The sequence below is a fragment of the Zingiber officinale genome, chromosome 2A, assembly GCF_018446385.1.
Source record: "Zingiber officinale cultivar Zhangliang chromosome 2A, Zo_v1.1, whole genome shotgun sequence".
Taxonomy (NCBI): domain Eukaryota; kingdom Viridiplantae; phylum Streptophyta; class Magnoliopsida; order Zingiberales; family Zingiberaceae; genus Zingiber; species Zingiber officinale.
Window position 1 is genome coordinate 111,625,006 of NC_055988.1, and position 15,270 is coordinate 111,640,275.

Below are 15,270 nucleotides of genomic sequence, written 5' to 3' on the forward strand. Positions count from 1 at the left end.
CGTCGAGAAGTCGTCTCCACCGGAATTTCTAGCGATTAGATTTGTAAGAAATCTAGCATACAAGGTAAGAAACCCCTCACCTGCAGTATAAGTAGCTCTCGCGTGTTTTCTTGTATGCATTAGATTAGTTCTATTGAATTTTGTCAGCATATAGGGTGTATTTTAATTCTTCTCACAGATTTAGGGATTAGTGAGCATATCTAGATGGGCCGAGCGCGTGTACCCTCTGTAGATAGGGGTTTAGACGCTGTTGGGTGCCTAGAGATGGTCTCCCTGATCGAGAGGAGAGTTAGAGAGCGCCAAATGCTCGACAAAATGCCTAGCACAGCCTTATGATACAGTGACCGTTTAGTTAAATGCCATAGAACATGTTAATTAGCATGATCAGTTTTATTTCAGCTTTTATGAGACTAGATGTCCAAATGGGTGGGCTCCCACAGTCGCCTCTAGGTTCAGACAACCTAGTTCTAGGTTCAGATAACCTAGATTCAGCAAAATAGTATTAGCTATTTCAGTATTTTACTTTTCAGTGGCACTGTACTGGATTAGATATCCATTGGGTTGGGCTCCCATAGTCGTCCCTAGGTTTAACTAACCTAGTAAACCCTACTAGATTCGGAACTTGCAATCCCGGGTCTAGTTAGGGGTGCGCGCACAGCAAGTACAGTTGCCAGGGCCCATCAGCAGCATGTATAGTATTTTTACTTACTATATGTATATGGTTTTCAACCTTTCACAAATTAGTTCGTGAATTCAGTACAGTCCTAGCAGTAGCTCAGTATTAGCTTAGCTCAGTTTTAGTATCAGCTTAGTTCTTCATTGATACCATGTGATTGATATCATGATCAACTTTAGATATGCCATGATTGTATGCTTATATGCCATGCCATGTTTAGTTTATTCAGTATACTTAGCATATCCTTTTAAACAGCATGATTTAAAAATATATTTGCATCGTATGCATGTTTTAGTGAGGTAGATGGTTTCTTACTAAGCGTTTGGCTTACAGATACTATTTTTCCTTATACTGCAGATACAGGTAAAAGGAAAATGGACTAGCAGTGGAGGCTGGAGGTCAATGCAGGTGAAGATGTGTGTGGATGGAACCTGGAAGAAGGTCTTAGGGAACTTAACAAGCTTTATCTAAATACTAGAACTGTTTAGAGATTTAGCATTTTGCAATCTAGTTGTTCATCGTTATGAATTAGTTAATCATGCCCTTATTATGTTTAGAACACTTCTTTCATGATATTAGAATGTTGGCAGATAGTGTTACAATGTTTTTCCAGTTGTTGTAGAGTTTGTAGGAGTGATTGAGGCACGAAACAGTGCTGAAGTCAGAGTTTCAGTGCGAAATCAGAAACTCTGATCGATCCATGGATCGATCGGGGGTCCCCAATCGATCCCCGGATCGATTAAGGGCCGATTCCGCGAACAGAAGGCTTCTGGATCGATCAGCCGATCGATCCAGTCACACGCTGTCGCGAACAGGAGGCCTCTGGATCGATCGATCCAAGCTATCCCTAGCGAACAGAAAGGTTTTTGATCGATCATGGGATCTATTGACTAGGTTGGATCGATCAGCCGATCGATCCAAATAAAGTCCCGTGCACAGAAGCACGCGGGATCGATCACTGGATCGATCAGTGAGCCTAGATCGATCAGCCTATCGATCCAGATTATCACCCGAGCACAGTAACAGTCGGGATCGATCCATGGATCGATCCAACAGAGAGCAATCGACCCAGCTCAGTCTGGATCGATTGGGAAGTTCAGTTTTGACCAAGAAACTTAGCAGATCAGCTTCTAGCCCATAGGGGATGTGGGATACACCTTGTATCCCTTAGATTACATGCACCAGTACATGTAGAACCAAGAATGGTTATCAGTTAGCGACTAAAATTTAAATTAGATCAGTTTTCTGCACAGTTAGCATAGCATAACTGTAGCGATCGGCCTTACAGCTCAGCTAGTAGAAGGCGGGTCGTTACAATGACTTTGTACTCGATCAATTGTCGATTGATTATCAAAATTATGAAAATTATCAGCATAAGTTTCAACCATCTATGAATATTTTCTAAGAATTATAGTAGGTATTCAGCCTCTTGATCACACTTGTTAAGGACATCAAACTTAGATTTCATCATGAATCTGATTATAACAGTCCGCTTAGAAGATTTCCACCACTATCTCAGATTTGAATCTATCAGGTTCACCATTGAGGCTACAACTCAAAGGTCTATCTTTGAAACTCTTCCGAGCTAGATTGGCCTCTCAATTCTTTCTCAGCTTTTTGCATTCCTGTGACCAACTCAATCACACTAGCAAAATGTCATGAGTGTGCACAACATGTCCGAGTTTGGACTAGCATAGCCAATAACAGTCCATATCTCAAGCTGAGTAATAAACTAATTAGAATCATTACGCATCCAACCAGAGCAAGTCTGAGCTAGGACCATGAGCATAGTCAACCATGGTCCATGTCCCAAGTCATGTAACAAAAAAAAACTAGAGTCATTTCGTATTCGACTGGAGCTCTCCATCTAGTCCCACAATTCCTTAGTCATTTTCTTTATGTTATACCCATTATATAGCGAATCAACAAGGCAAATGAGAAGCTGCTAAAGAGTACACCGGTGGACGAGAAGGACACTTGTGGCATATCCAAGAGAAGAGAAGCCGAGGAGGAAGTCTGCTCGAGGAGAAAGTCGAAGTTCGATTCCGGTGAGCTCAACTCCAAATAACTGGAGCATCACCCAAGCGAAGAAGAACAGCTGGAGGCTAATATGCATGTGGAAGGCACCTTCCATAGCTTATGGAAGGCGCCCTCAAATCCTTACGGAAGGCGCCTTCAAGCCAATTGAAGGCACCTTCAATAGTAGTTAGCCGAAGATAAAATTTTATCTTCGGCGGATAAAACCTATCTTATTGAAGGAGTCTTGGACCATCTTGAAGGAGCCTCTGAGCAATGAATAATATTTTTCAGGAGCTATAAAAAGACCCCTTGACCTAGGATGTAAAATACCGAAAAAATGACAAATAATGATAAGGGATTTTTTTGGAATTTTTATAAATTTTTATGAAATTTTTCGGAGCTCATAAGGCTTAGGTTACGGGGATAAAAATGGGGCTTCGAGAAAGCCTATTTAGGCTACACCATTTAAACGAGGAAATGCTTGATTATTATTATTATTTCTTTTTCTTTTTCTTTTTCTTTCTTTTTCTTCACCGTTTCCTCCCGTGCCCGTGCCCGTGCCCTAACCTCCTCGCGCTCTTCCTTCTCCTCTCACGTGACGGTTCTTTTTTTTTTCCCTTTGCCTCTTCCTCTTAGCATCTACCCTAGCGCTGGCGCCGCCGTTTCTCTTCTCCTCTACGCGCCACTGTTGATCCATCGTCGTCGGCCCGAGCGCCACTCGGGAGTCGCCTTCCAGAACAACACCGGTGTGGCGCTATCTTCCCCGTGCCCTAGCGCCGGTGTAGATCCAGCAACTCTTCTTGAGCATGCCTTAACGTGGAATCCTTCGCCCTAGTCTCACTTCTCGTGCCCTAGTTCGTCAATTCCAGAAGCCGAGAACCCTTGCAAGAGGTCGGTGATTTTCATCTCGTGCTCGCAAAGCTGCAGAGTTTTTCTCTCTTCCATCTCTAGATCAGTAGAAGCATCGCCGTGTCAGATTGCTGACGCCTTCTCTTTGCCCTAACAGCTGAGGCCTCTTTCCGATCCAAGTCGCCATCTTTTGTCGGTCGACGACAGTAGGCCATGGTTTCTGTTGGCGATTAGATCAGAGACATTGCCAGCAAAGATTGGTTGCTGATCCTTAGAGTGGAAGGGACTGTCGGCACAGAATTGGGTATATATGGTTCGTATCAGATTTTATGCTTGTTTGGTCAGTATAACTTCGATTAATACTACTTACGGGTGATTCACAGTTCCGGCGATCCAGCTTCAGCGGTGAACTCCTTGGGTCGTATTCCACCAGCAGTAACTGTAGGACCGTGAAACGTCGATAGAGGGGGGGTGAATATCGATTAAAAAAACGTTTTAAAAAGAGTTAAGTGCAGCAGAATAATAAAGACTGAGACACGATATTTTTTATTTCGTTCGGAGCCTGTGACGACTCCTACTCGAAGGCCCGTACTCCGTGAGTACTTTCGTTGGGCAATCACTAGCAGTTCGAAAAATAATTACAATTAGTACAGGAATGCTAGAAAAATGAAGACAGGTACCGACAAGAATAAAAGAAAGGAAAGGAGCGTCTTGTCGGATCTTCGTTGGCGTCGCTAGAGCGCAGAGTAGCAGAGCAAGCAGTAGAAGACTTTCTTTCTGATGATTCTTTGAAGCTTCCCTCTGACCCTTCTTTTATATGAAGCTCGGGGCGCCCCAGATCCCTTCCGGGCGCCCTGGTGGGACGTGGCAGGTCCAACCATCAAGCTCCACGTGGCGACGCGCGAGTTGGGATAGAACTTGCCTCCGGGCGCCCGGATCCCTTCCGGGCGCCTGGACCTCCTATTTCCAGGAATTCCTTCTCCTGCAAAATAAAGTTAGTCCGAGGCAAAATATACCCTGCAACACAGATTGTTAGCACAATGAATTAACAGAAAAAGTATGACTTAGATTCCGTCTTTCCGAGACCGAAATCTAGTCATGATCTCGACTTAGATATCCGAAATGGATCTAAGCCGGATCGACACCTAATGTTTCCTTCCCGGGAACGCGTCCTCGCAATCACTCCCCTCCAGTGACTTACCTTACTTACCTGCCAGACGTTCGGTCAGCCCTTCGACCCGTCTGGACTTCTCACCAGCTATCCGGTCAGCCCGTCGACCTAGCTGGACTTCTTGCCAAGCGTCCGGTCAGCCCGTCGACCTGTCTGGACTTCTCCTGCACACTCGATCAGAGTGTTAGACAACAACAAACTAACTTAACCTGATTTGTCATTCATTAAAACCTGGGTTAAATCGTTAGTGCTAACCGCACCAACAATCTCCCCCTTTTTGATGGAATGACAACCTGGTTAAGTTAGTGAAAATATATGCATAAAATAACATGCATTTATGTGGTTTTTAAGTTAGTTAATATTTTCAAATGGGTTTAGCTAACTTAACCACCTAACCCTCCCCCTTTGACATTCATAAAAAATAAGCACATATTAAGTAAGCATAGATGTTTGAAATGTCAAGATAAGCAGACAAAGTAAAAATGTCAAGATAATCTGGGGGAGTTTAAACTTTTGAAAACTTGTTTAAAGCATTAGCTTTTAGCTTTTAGAAAAATAGCTAAGTTTAGATAGTCTAATTTTCAAACATAAGTGTATAAGGTCTAAATTTCAAGATCAAGTTTAAATTTTCAAAACAAGTTTCAACTTTGAAACGCTTTTCAAACATAAGTTTTCAAAACCAAAATTCCAAAACTAAGTTTGAAAAATCTATTTTTCAAAACTGATTGAAATTTATTTTTCAACACTAAGTTTGTAAAAGATTCAATTTTCAAAATTAAGGAAAATGATTTTGAGAAGCTTAGTTTGTAAACTTAAGTTTTGAAAAATCTAATTTCCACAATTTTCAATAACAACGTAATAATTTAATTTTTAAAACTAATTTTTGTAAAATTTAACTTTCAAATCAAATTGTCAAAATTAAGTAAAATCAAATTTTAAGAACTAGATTCAGGACAATTTTCAAAGTGAAGTTAAATTAAATTTAAATCTTTACTTTTAGTTTTCAAAGGAGTTTGGTAAAAGTAAGATCATATTTTTAGAATGTTTTTGTAAAATTTGTTTTCCAAAATCAAATTTTCAAAGTTCAAAAGTACTAGTTTCAAAACCATGGTTTAAAATATTTGAAAAGTTCAGTTTTCAATGACTAAGTAAAAAGGATAAAAAGTTTATGATTTTAAAAAAATTTTCACAATTTTAAACAAGTTGTTTTTAAACTTTGATTTTCAAAATTAAGTTTAAAATTCAATTTGGAAAACTAAAGTAGTTTTATTTCTCCCCCTGAATTTGATACTCCTTTAATTTATTACTCTCCTTTAATTTATTAATTTTTCTAGGGGATTTAAAAAGAAAAAATTGAACCTCCCCCTGAATTGGTTACTCCCCTTAATTTAATATCTCTCCCTTAAGTAATACTAAGGTTTGGTTGTGTTAAATTTCAAAAGCCCTAACACATTTGTCTAATTTAGTAACACTTATATTATTATCTCTGTATCCTTGGTATAACTGTTTATTTGAATTTGATTAATCAATTATTAATTAATTTTAGATTCAGGCGCTTAACTTTAGTTTAAGGTTAAATAAGATAAGAGTTTATTAATTCAATAACAGTTAAGCATTATCAATAATTTATTGATTAATTTTTACTTGATTTAATAATTTAATACTTAGTGAAATAATTTAAATTTCATATTACCTGATTGAGTTGGTCAATGAAAGTGTTAGTTATAATTATTATTATTATTTTTATTTACTTCCTTTTAAGTGGGATTAATTTAGTTTGAAGTTAGCATGAAGTTAAAATTATTAGACACATTTAAGTAAGGTTTAATTCAAGTCAATTTTAGTTCTCAAATGAAGTTAAACTTAAACAGTTAAGTTCTAGTTATTAATTACATAATTAAGTTTAAAGTTAAAGTTAATGGAATTTAAGTTTTTAAGTTAGGTGTCTAAGTTTTAAAATCTAAATAATACTTTTTAAAGTTTAGGAATAAATTTTTTTAAAAAATTTTTTACAATGGTTTAAAAGAAGTTTTAAATAGTTTTTAAAAGATTTTTAAAAGAGTTTTTAAAAGGATTTTTTTTAAAAGAGTTTTTTTAAAAAAAAAATCTTAAAATAATTTTTAAAATAGATTTTTTTTAATTTTAAAAGAATTTTTTTTAAAAATAATTTTTAAAAGGATTTAAAAAATTTAAATAATTTTAAATAGTTTTCAAAAGGATTTTTAAAGTTAAAATGCTTTTTAAAAGAGTTTTTAAAATAATTTTTAAAATGTTTTTAAAATGTTTTTAAAATAAATTTTAAAAGAATTTTTAAAGTTTTTTAAAATGATTTTTAAAAGAGTTTTTAAAATAATTTTTAAAATGTTTTAAATTAATTTTTAAAATAATTTTTAAAGTGCTTTTTAAAAGAGTTTTTAAAATAATTTTTAAAATATTTTAAAATAATTTTTAAAAGAATTTTTAAAGTTTTGAAAATGATTTTTATAAGAGTTTTTAAAATAATTTTTAAAATGTTTTAAAAGAATTTTTAAAAGAATTTTTAAAACGCTTTTAAAAGAGTTTTTTTTTTATAAAATGTTTTAAAATAATTTTTAAAGGAATTTTTAAAGTTTTTTTAAATGATTTTTAAAAGAGTTTTTAAAATAATTTTTAAAAGGTTTTAAAATAATTTTTAAAAGAATTTTTTAAAATACTTTTTAAAATAATTTTTTTAAAAGGTTTTAAAAGAATTTTTAAAGTTTTTTTTTAAAATGATTTTTAAAAGTGTTTTTTTTAAATAATTTCTAAAATGTTTTAAAATAATTTTTTTTAACAGAGTTTTTAAAGAATTTTGAAAATAATTTTAAAATAATTTTTAAGTTTAAAGTAATTTTTAAAGTTAAATTTTAACATAATTTTTAAAGTTAATTTCATTTTTAAAATAATTTTTTTAAGTTAATTTAATTTTTAAAATAATTTTTAAAGTTAATTTAATTTTCAAAAAATAATTTAGTTTTAATTCTAAATTTAATTTTTAATTAACTCGAAATTTAATTTTAATTTGAAATTCAATTTGAAATTTAAAATTTAATTTTAATTAATTTTAATTTAATTTAAAAATTAATTAATTTAATCCTTATTCATCTCACCCGATCTAGATTATCAATCAGGGAATCCTATAATTTTGTGAGATGAATTAGATTTAATTAATGAGTTTGGTTTAACTTGTGTTAGATTCAGGTTTAGCTTTGGTCTCAACAAATAAGCATTCTTCGGATAAACTTTTAAGCTTGGTGAGTCACCTGGACATCATTAGAAGTAACCAACCCTTCGGGGTTTTCTGAATAGTCCTATCCACGGAGTTTAGTACTAAACCTTGGTCTAACTGGTTAGGATTCATTAAGGGTAGCTTCGGTCAGTTCCACTTAGCCAGATGCACCAGATCGAAGCCATATCTTCCTAGACATGCATAGACTAAGCTTCTCTAACGTACTATCATCCAAAACTTCACAAGTACCATTTTTCAAGTTAAACTTGAACCCTCTTTAACTAGTCCTAATTACCTTGTCGGGTAGGTTGGTTTGGTTTACCCTTTTCGGGTAGGTTGGTTAGGGTTACCCTGTCGGGTAAGTTAGTTTTGGAGGTGCTAGATATTCTGGAGCCTCCCCCTGAATTATTGCCCATTAATTTAGTTTTTAGTTCTGGGTTTATTATAGTTAAGTTTTGGTTAAAATTTGTAATTTAAATTTAAGTTTTTAATTTTGAATTAATTAAATTGGTCAAATTATCTTTCTTTAAGAGAGTGTATTTAATATTTAAATTTTCTTTCAATTTCAATTTTATTGGGTTAATTGAATTATCTTTCTTTAATAGCTTATTTTTAAAGTTTAAGTTTTTATTTATTTTTTTAAATTTGAATTAACTAAACTGTTTGAATTATATTTTCTTAACGGTTTATCTTTTAGCTTTTTATTAATTGTTAATTTTAAAATTTCTAGATTATTTTTGTTTAATATGTTATCTTTAACATTTAATTTTAAGTTTGTTAAATTCTGTTTTGATTTTATCAAAGTGTTTGATTTTATTCTTATATTTTCTTTATTTTTTAAGTTGATATACTTAGTGGAATTTATTAGATTATTCTTATCATTAAAATTTAATTTTTTATTAATTAAATTATCTTGGGTTTGGATAGGATTTTCTAGATTAATATTGTCTAGATTATTAAATAATTTATTAATTTTATCTAGATCAATATTGACCTTGTTATCTCTATCATTTGAGTTTTCAGATTTGTTTAGATTTAAGTTTGAATTTTTAAAATTAATTGGATTTGTTTTATCAGATAATATTTTAGGGGTATTTTTGTAATTATTGTCAACTACATTATTTTCACATATATTTTCTGAAATAATCAGATCAATGCTCATATTTTTTAAACTACTATTAGCAGGGGTATTTTGGTAAATATCACTAACCTTGTGCGCAACCCCTAATTCAGTAGGCTTTTCGATTGGATCTAACCCGAGTTCGGATTCGATTTTTTCTTGATCCTCGAGCTCCTCGTGAAGTTTGATCAATTGGGTCCAAAGCTCATATGCATCTTTGTACTTTTTTACTCTGCATAAAACATTGTTAGGTAAAACATTACAAATGATTTTACTTACATTTGTGTTTAGTTCTGAGTTCTGAGAAGGTTTTCTCAATATCAGCCAATAATCAAAGTTTACGCTTCCTAAGAAGCATTCCATTAATCGCTTCCAATAGTTGAAATCTTGATCGTATGGTGGTGGTTCGTGGGGGTTCCGTCCTTCTTGAAGTGTCATTTTTCTTGCACACAGAGAAACAGAAAAAAAATCCCAAGACTTGGTCTTGGATTAGCAGTGCTGAAAAAAATAATATTTCACTATTTTCGGGAAAAATAATAAAATATTATTAAAATATTATTAAAATATTAATAAAATATTAATAAAATATTAATAAAATATTTGAAAAAATATTATTTTAAAATTTTGAAATTGTAATATTTTTTAAATACTAAACAATGGTGAAAAGATGATAATGTATTTTTAAAAAATAGTTTTAAAGACAAACAATATCTAATTTTTTCTTTAAAACGACCCCCCTTTGCTTGATTGGTGGTTGCACCAAATCAGAGCGGTACCTGCTCTGATACCACTTGTAGGACCATGAAACGTCGATAGAGGGGGGGGTGAATATCGATTAAAAAAACGTTTTAAAAAGAGTTAAGTGCAGCAGAATAATAAAGACTGAGACACGATATTTTTTACTTCGTTCGGAGCCTGTGACGACTCCTACTCGAAGGCCCGTACTCCGTGAGTACTTTCGTTGGGCAATCACTAACAGTTCAAAAAATAATTACAATTAGTACAGGAATGCTAGAAAAATGAAGACAGCTACCGACAAGAATAAAAGAAAGGAAAGGAGCGTTTTGTCGGATCTTCGTTGGCGTCGCTAGAGCGCAGAGTAGCAGAGCAAGCAATAGAAGACTTTCTTTCTGATGATTCTTTGAAGCTCCCCTCTGACCCTTCTTTTATATGAAGCTCGGGGCGCCCCAGATCCCTTCCGGGCGCCCTAGTGGGACGTGGCAGGTCCAACCATCAAGCTCCATGTGGCGACGCGCGAGTTGGGATAGAACTTGCCTCCGGGCGCCCGGATCCCTTCCGGGCGCCCGGACCTCCTATTTCCAGGAATTCCTTCTCCTGCAAAATAGAGTTAGTCCGAGGCAAAATATACCCTGCAACACAGATTGTCAGCACAATGAATTAACAGAAAAAGTATGACTTAGATTCCGTCTTTCTGAGACCGGAATCTAGTCACGATCTTGACTTAGATATCCGAAATGAATCTAAGCCGGATTGATGCCTAATGTTCCCTTCCCGGGAACGCGTCCTCGTAATCACTCCCCTCCAGTGACTTACCTTACTTACCTGCTAGAAGTCCGGTCAGCCCTTCGACCCATCTGGACTTCTCGCCAGCTATCCGGTAAGCCCGTCGACCTAGCTGGACTTCTTGCCAAGCGTCCGGTCAGCCCGTCGACCTAGCTGGGCTTCGTGCCAGACATTCGGTCAGCCCGTCGACCTGTCTGGACTTCTCCTACACACTCGATCAGGGTGTTAGACAACAACAAACTAACTTAACCTGATTTGTCATTCATCAAAACCTGGGTTAAATCGTTAGTGCTAACCGCACCAACAGTAACAAGGTTGTGATTTAAGGTAAGAAGTATGATATCAGATTGGTAGTGATGCGAGTTTAATTTATAGTTGAAGGTTGTGATTGTTTGTCTACTAGCCTTTGTAGCTTGGCCATCATTGTTCACTGGCAATCCACAGCATCGGTCATTCTGTTTTGGGCAGGGAAACCCTTTTGACCGTGAGCCATCAGCGACCATCCTGGATTTTTGGTGAGTTCTTATGAATTGGTTTAGATTAGGTTGTTGTGATGGATTATGCTTATTGCAAGTTCTAATTCGTATGAATTAGTTTAAGTCGGTTGAGGAGTTAGATGATCCAATTAGGGTTTATAATTGGATCTGGATTTATGTTAGCTTCTCGAGGATTTGATTTAGCTAATTAATTTATATGTAATTAGCTAAATCTGTATATCATGTATTACAAGACTCTGATTCGAGACGAGCATCTCGACGTTGGATTTGACTGGATTGGACCTTCCTATTGGAGGCGGGTACCTTGACTTATCTTTGATAATGTCATGTTGATATGTTTAGTAGGTTATAGCCTTTAGTAATAACACTACAAGAATATATACTTTTAATGGCATTTAAAAGTGTCTTCATATACTACTTATACTGACATTTTTAATATAGTGACATTAAGTCAAAATGTCCTCTATAGTGATGTCGTCTAAAGTCTTATGACATTTCCTAGTGTCACTATAGCATAAAAATAGTCACACCACTAATGTTATGAATAATTGTTTTAGTGACAAAAACAATGTCACTATAAGATTTGTAATGACATTGATACATGCCTTTATTATAGTAATAATATGACAAATTTATATGTCCTATAAAATCATTTAACAAGATACCTATAAGTGTCGTGAATTGTTTTTATAGTGACAAGAAAAAATGTCCTTAATGATAATTTATAAGGTTAATTTAAAATACCTCATTATGTAATTTGTAATGACACTTACAAATGTCTTCTATACTAGTCTATAATGTCTTCTATACTAATCTATAAGGACATTAAAAAAATATCATTAAAAGTTATTTATGATGACTTATTTAAAAGTCTCCAATGAATTTGATGGTCTATTGTGACCTAAAAAATCCATATATTATGAAAGATGTCATCCATTTTCAATATTTTCATGATATAATATTCACTCACATAACAAATTAACATAAATACAAATAAAAAGTTTTAAAATAGAAATTAAAATGCTAATCAATAATTGTCATTAATTTTCTAATCCATAAGGATAATAAATTTGTCACATCAAAAATATCTATATCCCATTGTGCATGTATCTATGAGGATAAAACTAACTAGGTAGACCATCTTCAACCGTCATATTGCTTCACAAAAATCCAAGTACCTATCACCTACCAATACAATGAAAGAATTTGTATTAGTGAAATAAAACAATGAAGACAAAAAGTTAATAGAAATAATGATAAAGATTAAATATCATACCAAACGAGAAAATGTAAAGTATCATTCCATATCCACCTAATAGTAATCTTTGTTTACTGTTAACTGCAAATGCATTTCGTATTTATTTAAAATTATAATTACATGATAAATATAAAAAATTAATAATATTTCAATGAAAAGTAAGAAATATACCAGATGATAAGGCCAAGATATCATTCCTCCAAGTGTATCCTTAAACTTCTGTAAAAGATCATAAGGTCTAATTAAACTATCTTATGGTTCTAGGACAACTTGTATTCTTACTTCACACCAATTTGGTCCTAGTTCTTATCTCCCTACTATAGTATTTGGATCCATGCTATGGAGCACTCCTTTTGCCACAATTTTCGTTGAATCAAATAAACTTTTGATCAAAACAGAACATCCAATCTACAAAAAGAAAAATAGAGTTAAAAATTTGAAGAGTATAAAATAGTTGAAGAGTATAAATCATTTTTGCTACAACATAGTTGAAGAGTATAAAATAGCTTACCAATCTTTCTGCTACAATAATACTTGAAGGACTTCCATTGGCATGAGTAAAGCAAGCTTGGAATAATTCAACTCGAGATGGAGGGTGTCCCTTTTCTTTTTCCTGTAAATATTCAAGTTCATCCCAATCTAATAAACATGTTTTCCACCTTCAGTTACTTCAATAAAACTAATCAACAGAAGCTAATAAAGCTAATCAACAGAAGCATGTTTCCAAAGAGCATCAAACTTGAACAAAAATATTATATTATCTTAACGTAATCGGTGGGAGTAACAAAAGAATTAAACTTGAAGTTAGATGGGAGCAGCAACATCAAAAATAAAAGCAAAAATTATATTATCCATGCATAGACTGACAATACCTCTAGTTCTATACTATATAAACAAAAATTCTTTCATCGTTTCAGGATGAGGACCAATGGCAACAGTTCACTTCTTAAACAAATCAATATTCACTTCTTTGTAAAATCACTGTGTTTTCACAATTAGATAACTTTTATATCTAAATTCAAGTTGTTACAACATGTTATCCATGCATAGACTGACAATACCTCTAGTTCTATACTATTTAGTCCCATGCTTTGTTTACTAGAGGTTCTCATACCATTTACTTGAAGCATGAAATTTTTAAAATCTTTGCAGTTTTCCAGTTAGTCTTTCTAGCTAGTTTCTACATGTAGATTGGTTCTGGTTTGACAACCAAACAATATGGCCTGGTTCCTTTGCCATTTCAACCTCCAGTCTAGTTCAAAACATTAAGTTGCAACAATTTTGCAAATAAATACACAGGCAGACATTCCATAGCTACTGAAGATTTTCAAAGTAAATGCACGGGCAAATAAATGCACGAGCCACATTTTTGCTACCATTCAAATACATTCTATGAGTTTCAAAGTCTAAAGTGCATGTAGACTCCATCAAGGAAGCAACAAACTTGAATCAATGTTGCTACGGAAGATTTTGCTTAAAGTTTCATTTGATATTTACTTCATTACTAGAAGTCAAATGTGTACTTTATGACTTCAAACTACCTTGCTACTAAGGTCGAGCACAAATGACATGTTGACTAAGAGTTAAAAGATAATTCAACCTCACATGCAAGGTTCACAGTAAACAAAATCAAAAGAAATCCTTGAATTAATATTTGAAAAACATGGCTTGGACTTTGAGTTAGGATCATTAACTGACTCACACTATATAGAATAGACTGGAAAGACCTTGAACAAGAATAGACTGAATAGACTTCAAACTACCATTTAGAAAGCGAGATGATACTAAACCTCGTATAGAATTGTAATAAACACTTAACTCCATTTCTATACTCCTCAGTTTGTCTCGGTAAAACCATCCAACTCTTATCCATAATGATTCTAAAAAAATAATAATTCAAATAAGTTTAACATTATATATAAATTGAAAAAAAATTATCATGATAGAGGTAATGCAAGTGAAATGCATGTCTAGATAGTATAATCTAGAATGAAAAGGTTCCTTTGCATGTTTAGTTGCAGCAGCTTCTTAATACTATATTGCAGAAAATGAATTTGCAGAAACTATGTTCTGAATTAAGCAAAACATAGCAGAGGTAATTTGGATAGTAGCAACTACAAAAAACTTTGATCAAATATGTTCTGACTTTTCTATATAGTTGCTACTGATCTTACTTTTTTGTTACAACATGGTAAGAACGTTGTAGTTGCTATGAAAAACATAGTTAGACTTTTCAATTGTTGGTAATTTGGATACATAGCAAAAAAAATCTGCAAAAATATTCTAGGATTATATCCAACTAAGTTTGATGATTCTTAATTAATTGATTTGCAAAATGTAGATTTAGTGTATTATGTTTCTTCATATCGTGCTTAGTGAAAATTATGAAGCAAGATTAAGCAATACACCAAATTATGTTTCTTCAACATAATACACCAAATCTATATCCTAATGCAGATTAAGCAATACACTAAGCAAACTAAAACAAAAAAATCTGCAAAAACCTAGAACCAAGAGAGGATTAGCACATACACAAACCTAAGAAGATGAAGGGTGGATTCGGCGCGTTCCTGGAAAATGCAGCAATCGAAGGAAAAGAGGTGGTGTGCGAAAATGCACGTTCTTGGATTCGGCGCGTTCCTAGATTCGGCGCCTTTTCCTGGAAAATGCAACAATCGTAGGGAAAAGATGAAATCCAAGGACAAAGAGGTGGTGTGCGAAAATCAAAACCTGGCCGTGTGCGATTGGCGATTTACGGCGTGCGAACGGAAGGAAAAGAGGAGATCGATCGAAGGAGACTTACGGCGTGCGACGTAGGGAAAAGAGGAGATTTCAATCGAAGGTGAATGAGCTCAATCACTGGCGAAAGGAAATCTAGCGGCGTGAGAAAAACATCACGCGACGTGAGA

The 15,270-nt window shown here is 33.9% G+C and overlaps 1 long non-coding RNA gene across 3 annotated transcripts; it reads right to left on the reverse strand.

Annotated features, from left to right (window-relative positions):
* Positions 1-12,385: 12,385 nt before the first annotated feature.
* LOC122039892 lies at positions 12,386-15,021 on the reverse strand. 3 transcript variants are annotated; one of them, XR_006128427.1, is made up of 4 exons: positions 14,181-14,201; positions 12,873-12,974; positions 12,533-12,769; positions 12,386-12,442 (listed from the first exon to the last, which is right to left on the reverse strand). It is a non-coding gene; the product is annotated as an uncharacterized LOC122039892 (long non-coding RNA). The 3 variants fall into 3 exon arrangements; XR_006128425.1 differs by lacking the exon at positions 14,181-14,201 and adding an exon at positions 14,900-15,021 and having other exon boundaries at positions 12,387-12,442; XR_006128426.1 differs by lacking the exon at positions 14,181-14,201 and adding an exon at positions 14,894-14,967 and having other exon boundaries at positions 12,387-12,442.
* Positions 15,022-15,270: the final 249 nt, after the last annotated feature.